General features: G+C 42.3%; 1 protein-coding gene across 1 annotated transcript in view; it reads right to left on the bottom strand.

The window, feature by feature from the left end:
• LOC125885838 (zinc finger protein GLIS2-like) overlaps window positions 1–19,030 on the bottom strand; it is a 43,255-nt gene that overhangs the window by 17,103 nt on the left and 7,122 nt on the right. The gene's annotated exons all lie outside the window — the stretch shown is intronic.

The raw sequence follows: 19,030 nt of genomic DNA on the forward strand, positions 1-19,030 counted from the left end.
TAATCTGATCTTCTTTATTTGTTGTTGTAGTAAACAGTCTGTCCATTTGTACATCTTAGTCTCTGTGAGTCCCTGTGTTTCCCACTGGCTGGCTAATCACCACTGCTCTGCACTACGCTCATAGAGTGGTTAAAGCAACCTCTCATCCCCTGTCCACCACTTTAACACTGTCAGCACTATTGCCATTGTTAGATGTTAGCACCGTTAGCTGCTAGCTGCCGGCTCAGCCACCTCCATGTTGAGAGATATGCTCATGATGTTGCATAAGGCTCCTTTAAATCTACATTATTAATTTTTTGGCCACTTGGCAGCAGCGAAACAAGCTGTTAACACAACACTGACATATTGTCACCCTTATAAAGTTGATATGGCGAGCAAACCACTGCCTATTCACACATCCAGTAAATACACTTGAGGTCACTACTCACTAATTATTTTTTTAATTCTGATAAAATGTCTTAGACACTTGGGATTTTTTAGCAGTTACTTTAGTAGAGTGCAAAGTCTCTAAAATTACAAATGTGGTATTTAATCATTCAATGAGCACATTTACATCACAAAGTAAAATGTATAAAATCTCTTGTGGAAGGTATCTCGTGCAAAGGACTGCAGTCTTAAAAGTTTATATAGCCTACTAAGTACACTTTTGTTGCTCCATGCATCCCAAAACCCTCACATGCTGTCTCTCTCACTCTGACAGGGATCCACAGGTCTCTTGTGAGTGTTAACCACTACAGGAAGTCAGACTGGAGTGAGATGAATCTGATCCATCAGTCAAAAGCTACCTACAGTGGCAATCAACACAACCTCATGAACAGTGAGACATCGACCAATCAGGTAAGTACAATTATTTTTGCACCAAACTGCCATCGACATCAGTGCAAAGTAGGGATGTAACGTGATGACAAAGCAGAGTGACTGTGAGGAAAACACTTGTCAACAACTAACTGCATTTAAATCTTCCCCATAAAAATGTCTGTTTTTTATGGACAGCTGAATCTTTTCAGTTGTTTGGTGTTGTAAAAATCAGCTTTGAAATATTATGAAATAATTCCAGCAACATTAATCACAGCTACAGACAGATCCTATTAAATTATAATTCCAATGATCTGGTTTCTAGACATAATAAGCTGCATGAAACTGGTGTAGTATCTGTGGTAAACACAGTTTAAATAACTAGAGGTGACATCAGCTGAAAGTACATACATTTTCTTGCTACAGCGCACTTAAAATATTATGATAGGTAGAAACTAAATTTCCCCGAGGTAAGGGGGCACAAATAAGCAACTTATTCATAATTACTGGGGTAATGATAATTAAACTTAATTCTGCAACAGTTCCAAATAATGTCGCGAAATCATTTCAGCTTAAAGTTTCACTTTCAGGTATAAAGAAATGATACATCGTGTAGTTATTGGCTGTCGTCATCTCTACAGGCTCGACAAGATATTTTGACATGTCACAGTGGGAAAAGCACAGTTGTAAATAATAAAAAATAGTGACTGCTTGATTCAGTTTGTCTGCTTTAATCTCAGGGCCCTGCTATTGTGCATGCCGGTTCACTGTCACAGCTGACTGGGACATCTAAATGGAACAGAGCCATTGTTAATGTCATTAGTAACATCTGTGCTTTTCCTAATATGACAGTCAAAATGACCACTGGGAAAAAAAGAATCCTGTCGTATCAAATTATCGATCAATAGAAATAAGGAGTGTGCACACATCATAACCAGAATGAAGCAAAAAGTCTTAAAGGTGCGTTTAAAGGAACAGTGTAGGATTTAGGCGGATTTAGTGGCATCTAGTGGTGAGGAATACAGATTACAACCAGCTGAAAATTCTCCCAATTAGGATTCCTCCTTAGGCTTTTAGCAGGTGTTATCTAGAGTTATCTACAGAGTTTTTTTCCTCTGTGGATAACTCTACAACATTGTCATAACTCTTCCTCTAAAACGCTGAATAAAGCAATTTCAAGCACAAAAACAAAACAAAACAAAAAAACACAAATGGCCCGATACAGAACCAGTGTTTGGTTTGTCCGATCTGAGCTGTAGAAACATGGCCATGCAACATGGCAATCTCTATGGACAAGGACCTGCTCCCTACATAGATATAATGGCTCATTCTAAAGCCCTGTTTTCCTCTGAGCAGTATGGTACGTTACACTTCAGTTCGGTATGCTATTTTTCTGTTTCCACTGTGAAAAGTTGTGGATAGTACCAATGGAACCGTTCCATAACATGCCCTTTTTTTGGGTCACCCCTCTGTTGGGGTACCTACACTGCAGTCTGATTGGTCAATAGAGGACGGTCACTCAGCTCAGGGCTGAGATGTGGCTGGTTTTGAGGCTCATGTAACCACTGTTCATACTGTGGAGAGTTTTATTAGTACACTGTAACTATAAAATAAAAGATGTTTTCCTGCCTCTTGCAGCAGCTGGAGTCTGACAAAAAAATAATTTAATTCACTGAGCCGACTGCCGAAGACTTTTAAGATGGAACGTTAACTTGTATTATGTGAACTCCTCACTTGGAGAAAAAAAAACGTGCCGCAGAGTGTCGTTCCTGTGGGCTACGACAACACTAAACCCCCAAACTTGCCTGAGAAGGAATAAATGCACAAACCCACTATCTTTAAATATCCCATCAAGAGAGACTCTCACTGCAGCCTGTTCTGTTTTGTTCTGAAAATGCTGGCGCGCAGCCTCGTTCTGTGGATGATAAACGAGGTGCAGACTTCCATCTCTGTCACCCGTGATGAGGAAATACAGTGAGTGTTGGATGGAGCAGTGAGTGACAACAACCTTGCCGACATTTGAGGGTACTGTTTGCAGTGGAAATGCTAAACAGACCTAGGGTCTAGGTACTATGTGTACTTTACCGAAGGTGTTTGGTGGAAATGGGCCTTTAGGGAACAAAAACACATTGATTCTTAGAGAAAACATACTTATTATCTTTTGTTCCATTTCTGTCAACATATCCCCTAAAATCAGTTTTCCGTACACACATTTTTTTCTAAACTGGCCATAATTTAATCAATAGGCCTATTTTACCTCTGACGTCAAAAAAAACCACAACTCTTAGTTGTTGTCCTGTCCTAGTCCATGTATTAAGAGACCATTCAGTTCATTTAGGAATGGTAGCAGTGTCCAGTCCTGTGTTGTGAGTTTTAGTTGTTGCTCAGTTCCTGGGGGAAAAACCTCTGAGAAGCATTATGATGTGGGTTTGTTACTGCGATCCTCTACATTTCTGTGGTTGGACTTCACTGAGGGGCTTAACCAGATTTTGCAGTAGTTTTCCACCCATCGTGGTATGATACTCTGGGTGAAGCATGAGACAAAAAGCCACCCTGGTCCATGACTCAACTCGTAAGTTCTTGTTAGACCGAATGACTCAGAACCCAGATATCTGCTTCAAAGGAAAAATCTTGCAGGAGGAAACCAAAGGGGGGGGGGGGCGGGGGGGCCGGCTGTGCAGTGAAGTGGACCAAACCTGCGAACAAATGCTTGACAGCTGCTGTGAAAGTTGACACAACTCACTGCTTCTCACTCGTGCTGTTACACAACAATCACACCTGAGAGCTGCATTGAATATCCTCAGTCATCTGTTTCAAGATAATCTCTGCACGTCTGGTATTTGCTCTGGTTACCATCACTCACAACTCACTGCAATACTGATATTTACCATTCAGTCCTAGTTTATTAAGTCAGTTGATCAACAAGTAACGAGAAATTAAGAGTACAATGATGTCAAAATATGTGTTTGCTGTTTACTGTAGGGACAGTATGGGGACTTATTCCTGTTTATTTATTTGAAGCCAAAACTCACACACTGTGCTTTGGAGGAGAATCTGCAAGGCAAAGAAATTACAGAGTTTTACATTTTGGCAAATACAGGTGTTTGATCTCTTGCCAAGAGTTACATGACTGGTCTCACTCGCAGGGTGCCAAAATATGCTGCTTGGGCAGAGTCCACCGTGTCACTTTAATGAGGCTGGAAGCACCCTTTAGTGCCTGTATGAGACGCACCGGGCTTTCAACCAACTCCAATGTGAACCCATCCGTGTCACTATTAGACAGAAGTCATATAAAGAGCGCAAAAGTCCATTTAAAGTGGGCAGGAGGCGAGGTGGATGAGTCCAACAAGCACAGGACTTTCACCCAAGAGACCAGTGTTCATGTCCCGTGTGAAACTAAAAGTCAGCGTTGAATTATTTGTCACAAGTCATTGGTCATCTGTTAGTCATGTGAGTGTACTAATGTCAACCACAATCTTTTCCTAACCATAACCAAGTACTTTTCTTACCTATGCCTAACCATCACCCTCATCTTGGTCACGAGTCAACTCACATGACTTTATATCTATATTTCTATTTGCATACATATTAAACTGATGAGATATAGTGTGTTAATTGCTATGCATCAGATGTGTTGGTACACAGGTGTATTTATAAGCTTTAGACAGACCCGGGCTAGCTTTTTCATCGTTTCGAGTCTTAACGCTAAACTAAATAATCTAATCTTATCACTTCCTGGTTCTAGCTCTATTTACTGGCTCTTGACATGCCAAGCTGACGGTCGGCCACTGGCAAGCATGTGTCACCCTAGTTAATGTGGCGTTAATAAACAGCTCTTTATTGTTTGCATTATTGTTCTCTAGCGCACAGTAAATATCATTTGTTCTTTCAGTGTCAGGTTGTATTGCTAATGTGCTAACTGGCTAATTAGCACCTTGAATCCATCCTGTTGGACTTACCGTTTCCCTGTTTGTATAAAGCATACAGACTACTGCCACCTGCTGCTATGAAGAGTTATTTCCTTTCACATAGGCACAGACCGTAAGTGCTGGTTGGCCATTGAGTGTGGTCTTTGTGGTGTGTTCAGCGCAACTTTTTGGCTGTGACACAAGTGACGTATGGTGAAGCAACAGTCGGCCTTCATCACCTAATGTTTTGATGTCAGGTTGGTCTGTCTGGGCTTTAACACACAGACATGAGAGTATTATTGATTTTCTTCTGCAACTTTCACCAAGAGAACAAATAAAAGTCAAACTATTTCCTTCACCTAGGTTTGAAAACAAATTTACCGTATAGATTTTTCACTTTCCTTTTAAACTTTATGCCCACAGCAGAGAAGAAGTTTTTCAGTATCTGTTTTTCTTGCCAGTTGTTATATATTTAGCCAGTTTTTGCCTCCGGTGGAACTTCTAAATGGCGCCAGACGTGGGCTGCAAGTAGATTTGTGACACAACTGCAAAACCTCTGTTGGGTGTCTCACTATATGGCTCTTTAATGATAGCTGGCAGTAAGAGCATTCTTAATTTACTTTCACTGCCTGCTTTTCCAAATACACAATCTGGGATTCAAACCGGCAGCTTGCCAGCTACATGTACACCTCTTTAACTTCTAAACTTGCTGTCACCACAAATTCTTCCACAATCACCGTCAGGATCCCCCGACATAATATGAGGCAGAGGCTAAACCACAATGAAGTCAGTGTTTAGGTCCTTGTGCCGGCCTGCCAGCTACCTCAGCACACTGGTTTCACATTCCAGAACAACCTCGCTGACTTCTCTCTCTCTCTCTTACACACACACACACACACACACACACACACACACTGCTATTCGGAGGTATTGTGATGGCACGCACATACAGGACCATATGTATCCAGGCACGCATGCAGACTCAAGTCACACTAGCAGGCATGCGCAAAACTCATAACCACACGTGAGCCCCCCTCAACCTCCAGCAGCTCCTCCCCCTCTTTTCCCTCAATGACCTGCGTTTGGGCAGCATGCCCGGACCCTCTTATGGATCCCCTACTGCCTAGCAAAACACATACTTTGGCTGTTCACACACTTGCACACAAACATGTGTACTTTAGCACACATGCACGCACACACACACACACATTCACATTTAGTGTATATTCTAAACACATGTAAGGAGGGTTAGCACTTTTTCAGCAATACACACAAGTTTGTTTGTTATTTATACTTGTGAGGACCCTTACTGACATATTGCATTCCCTGGCCCCTAACTTGAATCAGAAGCCCAAACCTTAAGACCACCTCTCTTTTAACCTAACCTAACCTACACCTAATTCTAACCTTAATCTTAAACCAGGCCTGAAAGGAACAGTGTAAGTTTTAAGGGGATTTAGTGGCATCAAGTGGTGAGGACTGCAGATTATAACCGCCTGAAACTTCACCTATTTAGAAGTCCTTCAGTGTTTGTTGTTCAAGAGGTTTGTACCGAGAGCCGAATCATCCGCAGAAGTCTCTTCCAAAACAAACAGACCAGGTGATTTAAACCAATAAAAACACCTTGTAAAACAGTTTCACGCTATAAAAAGTCTTTCTCCTACACTGTCCGGCATGTCGCAGATGTGCTGCTAGCCCACCACCTGCTAATGTGTTCTCACTTTAATTCTGATCAAGACGTCCAGAGGTTTTTACCACCAGCCGAATTATCCGCAGATGTCTCCTTCAACCCTCAACAAACAGATGAGGTAATTAAAACCAGTAGAAACACTTTTTTAATAAAAGCAGTTTAACGTTACAAATCAGTGTTTCTCCAATGCTCGTCAGCATGTCACAGAAGGAGCACTAGCCTAGCACCTGCTAATGCATGCTCATTTTTCTTCCCTGATAACTTAAGATCCAGACGTTCAGGAGGTTCTTAATAGGAGACAAATTATCCACAGGTGTCCCTTCCACTCCAAAACAAACAGACCCAATGATTAAAACCAGTAAAAACACTGAAAAAAGCGATTCTTGGATTTGGAAGTGTTTCTTGGATGCTGTTGGGCATGTTGAAGGAGGATCGCTAGCCCAGCACATTTTCTCTAACTTAAGATCCAGACATTCAGGAGGTTCTTACGGGGAGCCGAATTATCCACAGATGTCTCCTTCTCTCAGAAACAAAAGGACATGGTGATTTAACCTTGTAAAAACACTGAATAACACATTTTCATCTTCAGTCTTCGGCCTTCAGCCTTTTTCCGATGCTCTTGTCGCAGATATACTGCTAGCTACGGTGGCCGACACAAAAATGCGAATGGCCCTATCTAGAGCCAGTGTTTGGTTTGTCCATTCTAGGCTACTGTAGAAACATGGTGGTGCAACATGGTGATCTCCAAGGATGGGGACCTGATCCATATATATCTGAACAGCTCAGATATACACAGTGATTCTTATTTTCAGGTGATTATACACTTAAGAAAACATACTTATTCTTTATTCCATTCCTGCCAGTGTATCCCCCTAAATCATACACACTTTGAAAAGAGTCCTCTGAAGTAGTGCGAACCAGCAATGTCCACACAATGCAGAACCGTCCTCAATGCAACTATTTAAAACTGAAATAGGTCCTCAGAAAGACAGCAAAACAAGCATGTACACACACTCGGTACATGTGCATTTATACATTTGGTCACACCCATATTCTGTGGACTACAGCTTTTCAGTGGACTTACACAACACTATGCACGTGCATACACACTTGTGCATGCAAATAAACACCAGTTTACACTTGAGTTTCAAACATAAGCAGAAACTAAACACTTTGCGCACTTCAGTAAAATAGTTGACACATGAAAACAACGCTGCTGGCGGCTCCATTTCTCCAAGAAAGCAGCAGTGCACGGGCCTGTATACAGTCAGTCACATTCATAAACACATGTAACATGCAAATACACACCAAACCTCACGTATAAATGATAATATCTGATAGAAAAATACTGGAAATTAGTTGTTTTTTCACACAATTATGTGTAAAACTGTACAGACACACATACAGTACAGAGCTGATGCCCCCCTTGGGTGTAACACACACTAACACACACAAGAGTCGTTCCCCCTCTCACAGGAAACTTTTGCTTCCACATCGCCCTGATCTGGCCTCACCCTCCCCATATTTTCTTTTTTTTTTTTTTACTCCTCTCCCTCTCTCTCTACTTCCCTCCCTCTCACTCCTTCCTGTGGTTTTCCTCTCCCAGTCCTCCAGCAGAGCATACCTCTCCTGTTCTCCTCCCCTCTCCTCTGCCCTCTGCACCTCCCACTCCTTTTTCTTCTCTCCCATTTTTTCATCCTCCAGAGCATTTTTGAGCTCCCTTTTCCAATTTTCTTCAGTTTCTTGTCATTCTCTCGTAGGGGAAACACGTCGCATCGCTCTTTATAAGAAGTCAGTCTTGACTTCAGGGTATATTTTAATAATTTCCTCCTCATTCCCTTCTTTCTGCCCTTTTTCTACACAGAGAATAAATCTGATAAATTAAAAAAAAAGACAAAGGTTAAAACTGAAAAGACAGAAACTGTCATCCAGACCTAACTTTTATAATGTTGATTTGAGAACAAACTTTGTTTTTAAATGTTGGAATTTTATGGGTTTTGTTTTTAATAAGAGGAATGGATTTCAGTGGGAGGGAGGAGCGACAGCAGAGGGCCCATCACTCCAGGAAAGATGTCAGCCGTTGTTTTTGAGGGGTTACATCCTTTGATCTTTCCATCCCACGTCCTTATAAGGTATTACGCAATGTCGCTGCAACAGCAAGGATGACAGGAGGTTTTGTTTTTGTGACTTGGAGGCACACAGAGACAGAAGGAGAGGCTGTGATGGCTGAGGTGCATTAATGGCAGAAACTGGACACCTGCATGAACAACAAATATCAGGGAACATTTCAAAAGACAAAAACAAGAACACAGTTTTGTGTCGGGTTGGAGAGGACATAGAGAGTGGTTGAGAAACATGGAGAAAACAGCAAGAGGTTCTTCATTCCACACAGACTGTGGCGAGATGGAGACAAAAGAATACACTGTAGTTCTTGGTGGAAGAAGTTTTCTTTAAAGACTGAGGGCAAACAAGAGTTCTTCTTTTAAGTATTTTTCAAATTACACAATATGTTTTTGACTGTTTTCAAGTTCCCGAGCCTACGCAGATCATCCAAAACAGTAATGACCATATCACGTTTCTGTCTCAAGTCACAAAAACAAAGCCATCGCCACTGCAGTTTGGTGGTTTCTGCCGCCACGGCAGCGAAAGGAAATTTACTGTCAGTGTTCACAGCTTTTGAATGTGTTGAACCACTGTTTTATATTGTGTCAGCTCTGATTCACAGAGTCTTCTCAGTGCCAGCATTCTGGAGAGTGAATTTCTCTCAGGACAAGAAAAATGGCAACTTATACGGGGGGAGGCAGAAAGCGAGCAGGCGGTGAAAATGGAAAATAGAAAAACTGAGAGAGAAGAAAGGAGGGAGGGAAAGACAGAAACTGTGGGAGTCAGACGTGGGCTCCCACCCTCTCCTCACACTTTTCCCATTATTTGTCTCAGTGTTATCCTCCCTCTCTCTCCCTCTCCCTCCCTCTCTCTTGCTCTTGTGTCTCGGCAGCACTAAGTGATGCAACTCTGCAGAGCAAGTCTGCAATAGCCACCAGTAGAGCCTGCAGTGTCTCTAGCACTGACACTGGCGTCTTTACCATTTAGGAGGGGAGTGGTGGCGGCTGTCAGGGGAGGAGGAGCGGGGGAGTAATCTCTAAAGACAGAGATATTACTTAGTTCTTCACTCAGAGAAAGGCTCTTTGCAAACTTTCTGTACATCTTCTACTACACAGACAACTTTTTAAAAGGGGTTGCAGCCTTTTTTTTTTCAAAATAAAAACACAAACGGCCGCTCGTTACTTGCATGGGTTTTATTAAAACTGCAGAGTTTTGTTTGTAGCAGCCACTTTAGCACTGAATAAGCTCCAAATGTCAGACAGGACACCAGGCTTTGTTATTCTGCTCGCATCAGAGAAAGGGGAGTTCTCTCAACTTTTCATAAGTCAGAAATAATTGACAGCAAAGAAGAAGGATGTCAAGTTGGTGGTTTTAGTATTGCACACATGGCACAGTTCAAACTGACCTCTAGTGCTCCAAGCAGGCTAAAGAGTACTTTGAATTATATATAGCTAGTCCTCAAGTCTTGATCTAGTTTAAGTTAAAAGGAAAAACATTCATTGGTGACGTGAATTTCACTTATGGAATAGTTTTTTCTTCAGATAAAAAATGAAATTACTTATTCTTTGTGTCTTAGATGACACAGCATAAAAACAAATTTTCTTATAAAATATGTTAACACTTGTTTTGCTGTCAGTTAAAAGCCATCTACACCAAGAATAATGAATATTACAGTAACTATGCGAGCATCCACTCTGATGAATGATAATGTTCTGTAAACAGTGGCACCAAGCACGCACTCCATGCTCCACAATCCAGCTATGATGGCAGTTTAGAAAATGATTGGCTGCGTTTCCAGTGTTTTTATAGTTCATTAAACAACATCATTCAGCAGTCATTATAATTATGAAGTGGTTTCTGCCATTGAATTAGAATCATTTTTAAAACAAAATCTTTATATTTACTGTTACAAGGTGCTTTCACATCTGCCCTGTTTGGTTCTGTTCAATCAAACTAAAGTTCGTTTGCCCCCTAAGTGCAGTTCATTTGGGCGGGTGTGAACACAGCAATCGCACTCAGGTGTACACCAAAACAACTGGGCTGAGATCTTCTTGAAGAGGAGGTCTCAGTCCGGTTACAAACAAACTCTGGTGCGGTTCGATTGTGGTGAGAACGTGTTCTGACCTCAATCCGAACCAACTGCAGTCACATGACACATTGTTTGGGTTAAACATGAGCATGTTACAGTCCTGGAGGATTATTAATGTGCACCTCCTCCTGTACTGCCTTAATATGCACATTCAGCACATCCAATGCATCAAAACATTGTTTTCTAGTTGGAGCCGCGCCTCGTTTTCAAACTGTATGGTTTGACTAAAATGAACAATGACAGCAATATAGTCCACGATGAGCAGCGCTAAAATCAACCTGCGTAGTTGTCCCTCCACTGTGACATTAGAAAGTGTCACATTTATCTTGCAAGTGTACTCTTCAACGTTTTGTTTACTTCCTGGATTTTTCCTGCATGGAAATTCTGACCAATCAAGAGCAGCTTTCTCACACAAGGCATTTTATCTGGTCCGCTTGTAAATGCTGCCGTGAGAACACAAACCAACTCTAGGCAATAATGCAGCTTTGTGACAGAATTGGTCACTGACTTGGACCAAAGCAAGACAACTCTAGGTCTGAAAGCACTCATAGTTACCGTTCTTGGTTTGGACAACTCTTAATTCTTGATCTTTAATTTTCTACAGCCCCTTTCCACTACATAAAAACCTGCTAACATCTGGCTTTTTAATGTAATGGGAAAGGTCACAGCCAGCATTTCAACTAGGTCGACCCTGCAGTAGTCTGCCGTAGTCATGGGTATTTATCGTCTCATAATTATAATGACTGCTATCGTCTCCTGCTATCGTCTCCAGTTCTGATCGGCATTGATGGAAACACAACACCCCAGTGAACACGCTATTTATGGCCTCTAACCGACAAGATGCAATGACATGCCACCACAAACTACCGCCCATCTTCACCCAGTCTGCACCAAGTGTTAGAAACTTTCTACTGTTTCCTAACCTCTTTTCCAACCTGTCTGTGACGTCCAAATTGACACATCAAAAAAATCCACACAGACACAGAAAGGCATACTTGTCTGCTGCAGAGCCGTGTACACAGCTCTGGTCTACTGGCAATAGGAAAGGAGTCTATAGCCTATTTTTACCGGGTTTTACTGTGTTTAAAAAAACCTGTGTTCACGTGCTAATTTTGGTGGGAAAAGGGTTTAAATTTAGCCATGACACATTCTCAATAACAGGCAGACCTCCAACTGCAAAAACTACACTGTTGTGTCTCTCTCAACACTTACAGAGTGAAACAGTTCAGTCACAATCTCTGGGTGTCAAACCATATTCTGGAAAATATAGAAAATCTAACTACTTATGGCAGCTATCACAGAAATTGGTCAATAACATGTTTTTATTGCAAAACACTGCTATAACTCCTTTAATTAAAAAAAAGCACTGGAAGCAAACAAGTAGGATCCTAGAAGGAAATTGTTAGAAAGTTTAATATTAGACAAGCGGAAGACAGAAGACAAATATTTTGAGTCAGATAGTAGCAGTATAAATAGAGGGGAGCTAATTTGGGGTCGGTGAAGAGATGCAGCAGGGCTGTAATAAAGGATAAACTGGCCTCATCCCACTTTATCCCTATCTAGCTCAAAGATGAACTTAACCATGTATAGTCATGATATACAAACTTCAAGCTCATACTATTTTGGAGCAATCTCGTTCTGTGCATGTGGTGGCTCCAAGGTTTACATTTCCCATAGAGGAAGACTAATCTCAGCTTTCTTTTTTTAACTTAACATTCACATATAAATGGGAGCAAATCATGCTTTACTTTATATCATCAATGGATCAAATGAAAAGTTGTCGCTCATAGTGACACCATCTTTCAGCTCATTGTTTTGATTTACTTTACTGATTTGGTCTACTCCCACACTCACTCTCTTGTTTTGTAGTTTCCAGCTACACTGTGCAGCTGTTTTCAGCAAGAAAGCTTCATACAGCCCTCTGTACTCTACCTGCCCAGCATCAAACAGCAAAGAGACAAAGTTAGTGTCTACCTGGTGAACATAGTGGCGCAATTAGCTTGAAAGACACAAGCCCTTTTTAAATATGAATTGTGAAAATTTGCAGGAAAGCCCAATCAGTCTTCTTTCAGCATTGGCAGTATAAAAACAAAATCGGGAAGTGCAGCAAAATGCCGCCTGCCTACTTTTGTTTATACAGAATGCGCCTTTTTCGGGGCAATGGGGGGCGGGAGCAAGTAACAAAACGTGTAGCTCAGTGTGTGACGTAACAGTGACGTGGGAGGGAAGCTGCGGCTGGTCAGTCCTTCTGCGATTCTCTCGTATGTCGGCCCGTTCTTCACCGTCCCCGTCATCTGATGGTTAATGGCCTCTTCATTTGCAAGGACAAGGAGGGCGCGCAATTCCTTGTCTCCCCAGTTGCTCATCTTTACAGTGTCTGTCAGGTTTGCGTTTCCCTCTTGCTACTAGCTGCTCGATAATTCCTGCTATCAGCTGTTTCCTGTTTATCCACCGCCAATGGGTCGCACGTGCGGCATCATCAACAGCTCCTCCCACAAGTCATCAACAGCCCCTCCCATGGCAGAAGGGCGCTTTGTTCTTTTTAAACCAAAAAGGTTCCGCCAATATGTCTACCGTACGAGGCAGAAAATTGGGCACCTTGGATCAACTCGCCAATCTGGCTCTGTGTGTCTAAACGCTTGCAGCTTGCCGGCAAAATGGCCCAACATTCGCAGAAAATCTGGCGGTGTAAAAAGGGCTACAGATAATTCTTCAGAAGTTACAGAGCAAAACAGAAAGACAATGAATACTGAACTTAAATCTGTCAAATATCCAAGGTTCAGAGGTTGTCTGGATGCTGCTCAATGTGGAGATGGCTGAGCTGGCAGCTAGCAGCTAACAGTAACAGCCCAAACAGTGCTAAAGATGGCAACAGTGCTGACAGAGCTAACAGTGTTAACCTGTGGGGAACCAGAGACTGGGTGCTACACTTCCACAACAATACTGTCCAGATATCAGCGGTAACTGCCACAAGAGTGCAGGGCAAAGTGGTGGCGATTAGCTAGCCAATGGGATACACACACGGATTCACATGCTGTAACATACACATGCAGCCGGACTGTCTAACACAACTATCAACAGAGCAGCTTGGATTACAACACACACAGGGGAAGCATGCATATAACAAATACCTTCCTATAAATGAATGTTAATGACGCTCACTGTTCCCTGAATGTGTAAACAGCCACTCGTTTGCTTACACATTAACATTATGTAGTGATAATATGTCAGTTTGTTTTTACAGTTTGTTCTGCTGCTTCCATGCAGCCTCAAATGATCAATTATTGCTGTTTTAACATGTTAATTCAGCACTTAGTTTGGTCTGTTTCATCAGTTACATGTAAAATAAAGCAGCTTTACTGTTGTAGTGTTTGACTGCGGTTTAATACTTGGGTTTCTGATTTGGAATAAATTAACTATCAACCCAATCCCCAGAATCAATGTCGGCATTGTATGTTTCTGCAAACCACGGGTATGTTACGTTTGTACTTTTTTACGTAGCAGATACACTGAAACTACAGTGCTGTGGTTAACATGTGGTTAGGTTTAGGCAGAAGGAGAAGAGCGTTCTTTGGCTTAAAATGCCCGCTTTTCATGGCCGACTCCCAGCTGGAAATGCAATGATGGCTCTGTAAAAAAAAACTGCTGTTTAATTGTGGCACTGTCCTGGTAGAAAACATAGTGCTGGCCCAGTAGCCCAGTAAAAAACAACCCCATTCGTAGCATTATACCCACTGGAAACATAGTGACGGGTTGCTAAAAAAAAAAATGCAGATATTTGGTGACTAAAAACATGCTGGAAACAGAGGTTATGACTTGTTTTAAAAAAACAGTTTTTTTGTTTGTTGGCCTCGAACAGTGGTCTGTAGATTGCAGGCATCTCGTCTAAGTGATACGTCATCCACCATTTCTCGACCTCCGGATTACAAAGTCACCTCAGAAATGCTGATATGATGCATACAAAACAGAAAAATGCAAGGTATCCATAGTTTGCAGAAGTGTACAATGCCAACATTTCCTTGTGGCATCAGGGCTGAAAACCACTGACCAGATCTTTGTTTGAGATGTCCTGTTCAGGCTGTTCTCATAAACTGTTTGTACATTTTCCTATAAAAAGTAATGCACCCAAATTCGTACATGTCCCATGTAATCATAAGCCAGTGATGTGTGCATAACCCACATATTTTTGAAGGCTGCAACCACATGACCAATGCGCTGACAGCAGTAAACATGAAGCAGTCCCGCATGGACTGCAGGGAGGCAGGTTAGGGTGGTGGATGGGTCCACCCTTTCCCCTAGGACATTCCATGGAGGACGGGAGTTTGGAACCATGAGAACTTTAAGGCATTTTAAGCTACGTCTTCACCATGTTTCTTTTCCCTAAACCTTACCACTGTGGCTTAACATTCCTAAACCTAATGATGCCAATCCATGTTTCTTTTTTCTGACTACCTAAAACTAACCTCTGTAACTTTACGTTGATTACATAACTTTGTGTTAAGGACTTAACCTCACTCGTGGGGTGCTAATTCGTTGAGTATTATACAAACCGTTCTTTTCAAGATATGTTGCCCTGTTGTATGACTTTAACAGACACCTGCCAGCCAATCACAAACTAGTATTTCCCATGGCAAATATAAGTCAGTGTATGAAGTTCTTTGGGTCTTTTAAAAAGATTAATATAGCTCTGTAACTATATTTATAGTTAATTCATACATCACTTACAGTCAGCGTGGGATGTACAGAAGGACGTGGGGGTGGCACAAAGATATCCAAAGATGGCATGCCTGTATTTACTCATGTCACTGTATATCATCATGTACTATCTTACGGTCTCTCCCAGCACAACTTTCTCCCTACTACTTTTTCCTTCCATAGAAGTAGATCTTCTAGCCTCTCCTTTTATTTCTCACTCTACCCCTTCTCCTCACTCATAACCCCCACCCATAATCTCTTGCACCACCACCACTACCACCATCCCACCGTTTGGCAGTGGGACAACGTCAACACAGAAACCTCTCCACTTCTCCTCTCTGCTTTCCCTCCCTGCAATTCCTCGCCATCAGCGGAGCAACAGATCCCTCCCCCTCCCCGATCATTTCATCCACCGCCGGCCCTCCGAGGAGCCAGAGAAAGACTAAAGATGGAGAGGAGGGCGAAGGCAAAGTCCAGGGAATGAGTGCAGATATTCTAGGTTGGGGCTGCAAATACGAAGACAGGGATGACGAAAGAGGGAAGGGACATTAGGAAATGAAAGGCAGAGGAAGGAAGAAGGGGAGATGGTGGAGACAGACAGAGAGACTGAGGGAGAAAAGTGTTTTTAACCTTTGTTGTCAGGCGAGACGGACGAGGCCAAGAGCAGTCCTAGAAATCAATCTCTCTTTCTCTATCATTCATTTTTCTTCTCCGTCGGTCTGTTTTCTCCCCCCCTTTAATTTCTCTCTGCCTTTCTCTCCATCTCACTTTCATTCCCTCAGCTCTGTCATCCAGACCTAAAACACACAAACACATGCGCCTCACATTCCTACGTGCAGAGCAGATTCACCCAATTTGTTTCCACTGCGTGTGTGTGTGTATGCATGTGTGCATGTGTGTGTCTGTGTGTGCCAAGCCAGTAAATAATAACCAATCCCAGCTGTACTGTAGGCCGTTCTTCTCGTTCTCGGTGGGGAAACAAAGAGGGAGAGAGAGGAAAAAGGCTCCATCAAATAACAGAGTAATGAGCTGGAAAAAAGTCAGCAGAGAGTTAAACAGGAAGATTTAATAATGTTTTAATGCTAACGGACATTATGAGCCTGGTAGTCAGTGGCCTACGTGTATGAGAGTTTCACGGCATTTGAAAAAATCCAATTTGTACTCGTTTCAATGGGGAGCGTCAGAGTCAAACCACCTGAATGCTTTCCACTCTGACAGCAGGCACGTTTTAGAGAGGAAAGCTGCGTCACAGGCATATGAACTCCATGATTTATGTCTAAATTCCTTAAAACAATTACTCATTAAATTGGCTTCCTAACATTGGGGAGAATAACCCCAAAGTATCCCAAAGTCCAACCCTGCGACTTCGCTGCCGGAGATGGGAACAGGCAGAGTATGGGATTGCCAGACAGGACGATGTGTGTTGGGCAGTTTCTGCTCAAGTCATTACGGTTGCCATTAAGTCCTGTTATGGAATAACTGGGAATGTGCCGCTCAGTGAATGATCACTGCATGAACTATATAATTTATTTTCAGGAAGCAGCCAGGTTAGCTAACTGTAGGGTGACCATATTTTGATTTCCAAAAAAGAGGACACTCGGCCGGCCACGACATAGCCCACTTAAATGATACTCGCAGTTTACTCAAAGATGCCTTATAATTTTAATATATTTAAAATGTGTATGGATAGAAAATTCAGTTAAATTACAAAATAATATCTCTCAAATTCAGATAGGCCCCAATAGGGGACACATACACACACTAGAGTGTGGTGATCCGAGCCCAATGGTACCGGACGGGTCGGGCGGGTTTGGTCAAAAATGTAGGCCTAGCTATAAATTGTATTCGGGCTCGGGTCGGATTCGGTCAGCTTTCAGTGAAAATGTAGTGTAAAAATAAATAAAATCCTATTGTCTGTCCTGTTTATTGCTTGGGTGCTGTTATTTACATGACAACACCTGAACATAACACACACACAGACACACATTGGCTGTTTGTTTCTATCGCTGCCCTCTCTGGAAGTCTCGGACCTCCAGCCGCCCGCCTCCACCTTGATTAAACGCTGAAAATAAAATAAAAGAGGGAGACAGGTTTTTCCTATTTTATCTTATTTTGTTTTATTTCTCTCGCTAGAAGCGTCGAACCTCCCGCCTCCCGCTCCCGCCTCCCGCTCCCGTCTCAAACATGGAGGTCTCCCTCTCCGCAGCTGAGCACCCACGACGCACGCCCAGCCTGTTAAACAGCCTGTAACCACTGTGTGACACAAACTCAGTGCTTTGGTCATTAAATAATGTCGGGCTCAGTTCGGGTTCGGACAGAAATATGCTGCCCGTGCCGCACTCTATCACACACACACACACACACACACACAAACACACGGAAAACCGGACATTATCATCAGTTTATAAAACCCCCCCGGACGCCCCGGACGGGACGTGAAAAGTGGACATGTCCGGGCAAAAGAGGACGTTTGGTCAGCCTAGCTAACTGGCTAACTGGCAGCTACAGTAGCAAACCATTTCTATTGTGTTTGACGTTCTTGTTAGCTCAGCAGTTACAGCAGTCAAGTATCCCTCACAGCTGACCTATGGCTGAGACCTCGCCCTCAAACAAGATGAGCCAATCACAGTGCGTATAGCCATTCTCATACACTCGGACATTCTCTGCCTGGACGTCCATTGAAATGCATTACAGAAAGTTCAGTTGTATGAGCTTTTAAGTTAAACAATGGTCAAACGGTGTGCATGGGGTACATGCAACTCCAACACAAGGTATCCTGAGAGGTTGGGTGACAAGGTGTATTTTTTTTTTTTACCCTTTTCTAAACCACATCTCAACTGAGAAAAGTGTCTCCTTTGGATAAAGTTGTGTGGTAACGTTAGATCACAACATCAACTCAACGTGAATAAGATTAACAATGATGTCTACATCTGTTCTAAGGTAAGTCAACATTGTGTTTGAGGCAACATATTGTCACTTTGCTGGAAAGAAATATAAAGTTATCTTTAACATCTCTAGCTAACGTTAGCTAAAGTTAGCCTAACGTTAGCTCCTAGCTGCGTTGTTCATCATGTCACCTTGTTTGCTGGGAGTTCATTAGCCTATTTTGTTCTAGTTTTGTACTTTGGTGATCGTACATCATTGTTAGCTGTTGTCCAAAGGGCTCTAGTTAAGCTAACGTTAACTTCTGGAGCTTAGCTTCATTAATTTATCTGTAATCGCAGAGATAACAAAGGTTGGCAAACGTTATGCTGAATGATTCAGTGTAAATACTGTAGCACCAAACTAACAGAGAGACACTCTTGGTAAAGATGGTAAAAAGGCCGTTATCCTTTTCTCATATTCTGAGCCAAAAACTTTAACTTCAGTGGAACAATGCCGATCCTCTATCTTGTTGTCTTTGATGGTGACGGCAACGAGATGCAGTTCACAAGCGTACACTGTGACCTGTAAATTTTGGCTTGTAATTTAAGCTTTTCATCGACCTTCTCAAACAATAGTTTAGGCCCTTTTGGTTACTTCTCAATGACATCTGATCGTTATGTCTCCAAAAATCATCAGTTGCCTCCTGCGAAATGCCGTGTACTGTGACACCTGCCATAGCGCCGGTCACTGAATGTTGATAGTTTGTCTGAGTGAGTGGAGGGGGGCGTGGCTTAGCCATAGGTCAATTATGTCCATACTAAACAATTATGCACTTCATTCATGTCAAGTGCTAATAATCAGTGCCAATGAAAAACATAATATGTC

This window comes from Epinephelus fuscoguttatus, linkage group LG3 (genome assembly GCF_011397635.1).
Source record: "Epinephelus fuscoguttatus linkage group LG3, E.fuscoguttatus.final_Chr_v1".
Classification (NCBI taxonomy): Eukaryota; Metazoa; Chordata; class Actinopteri; order Perciformes; family Serranidae; genus Epinephelus; species Epinephelus fuscoguttatus.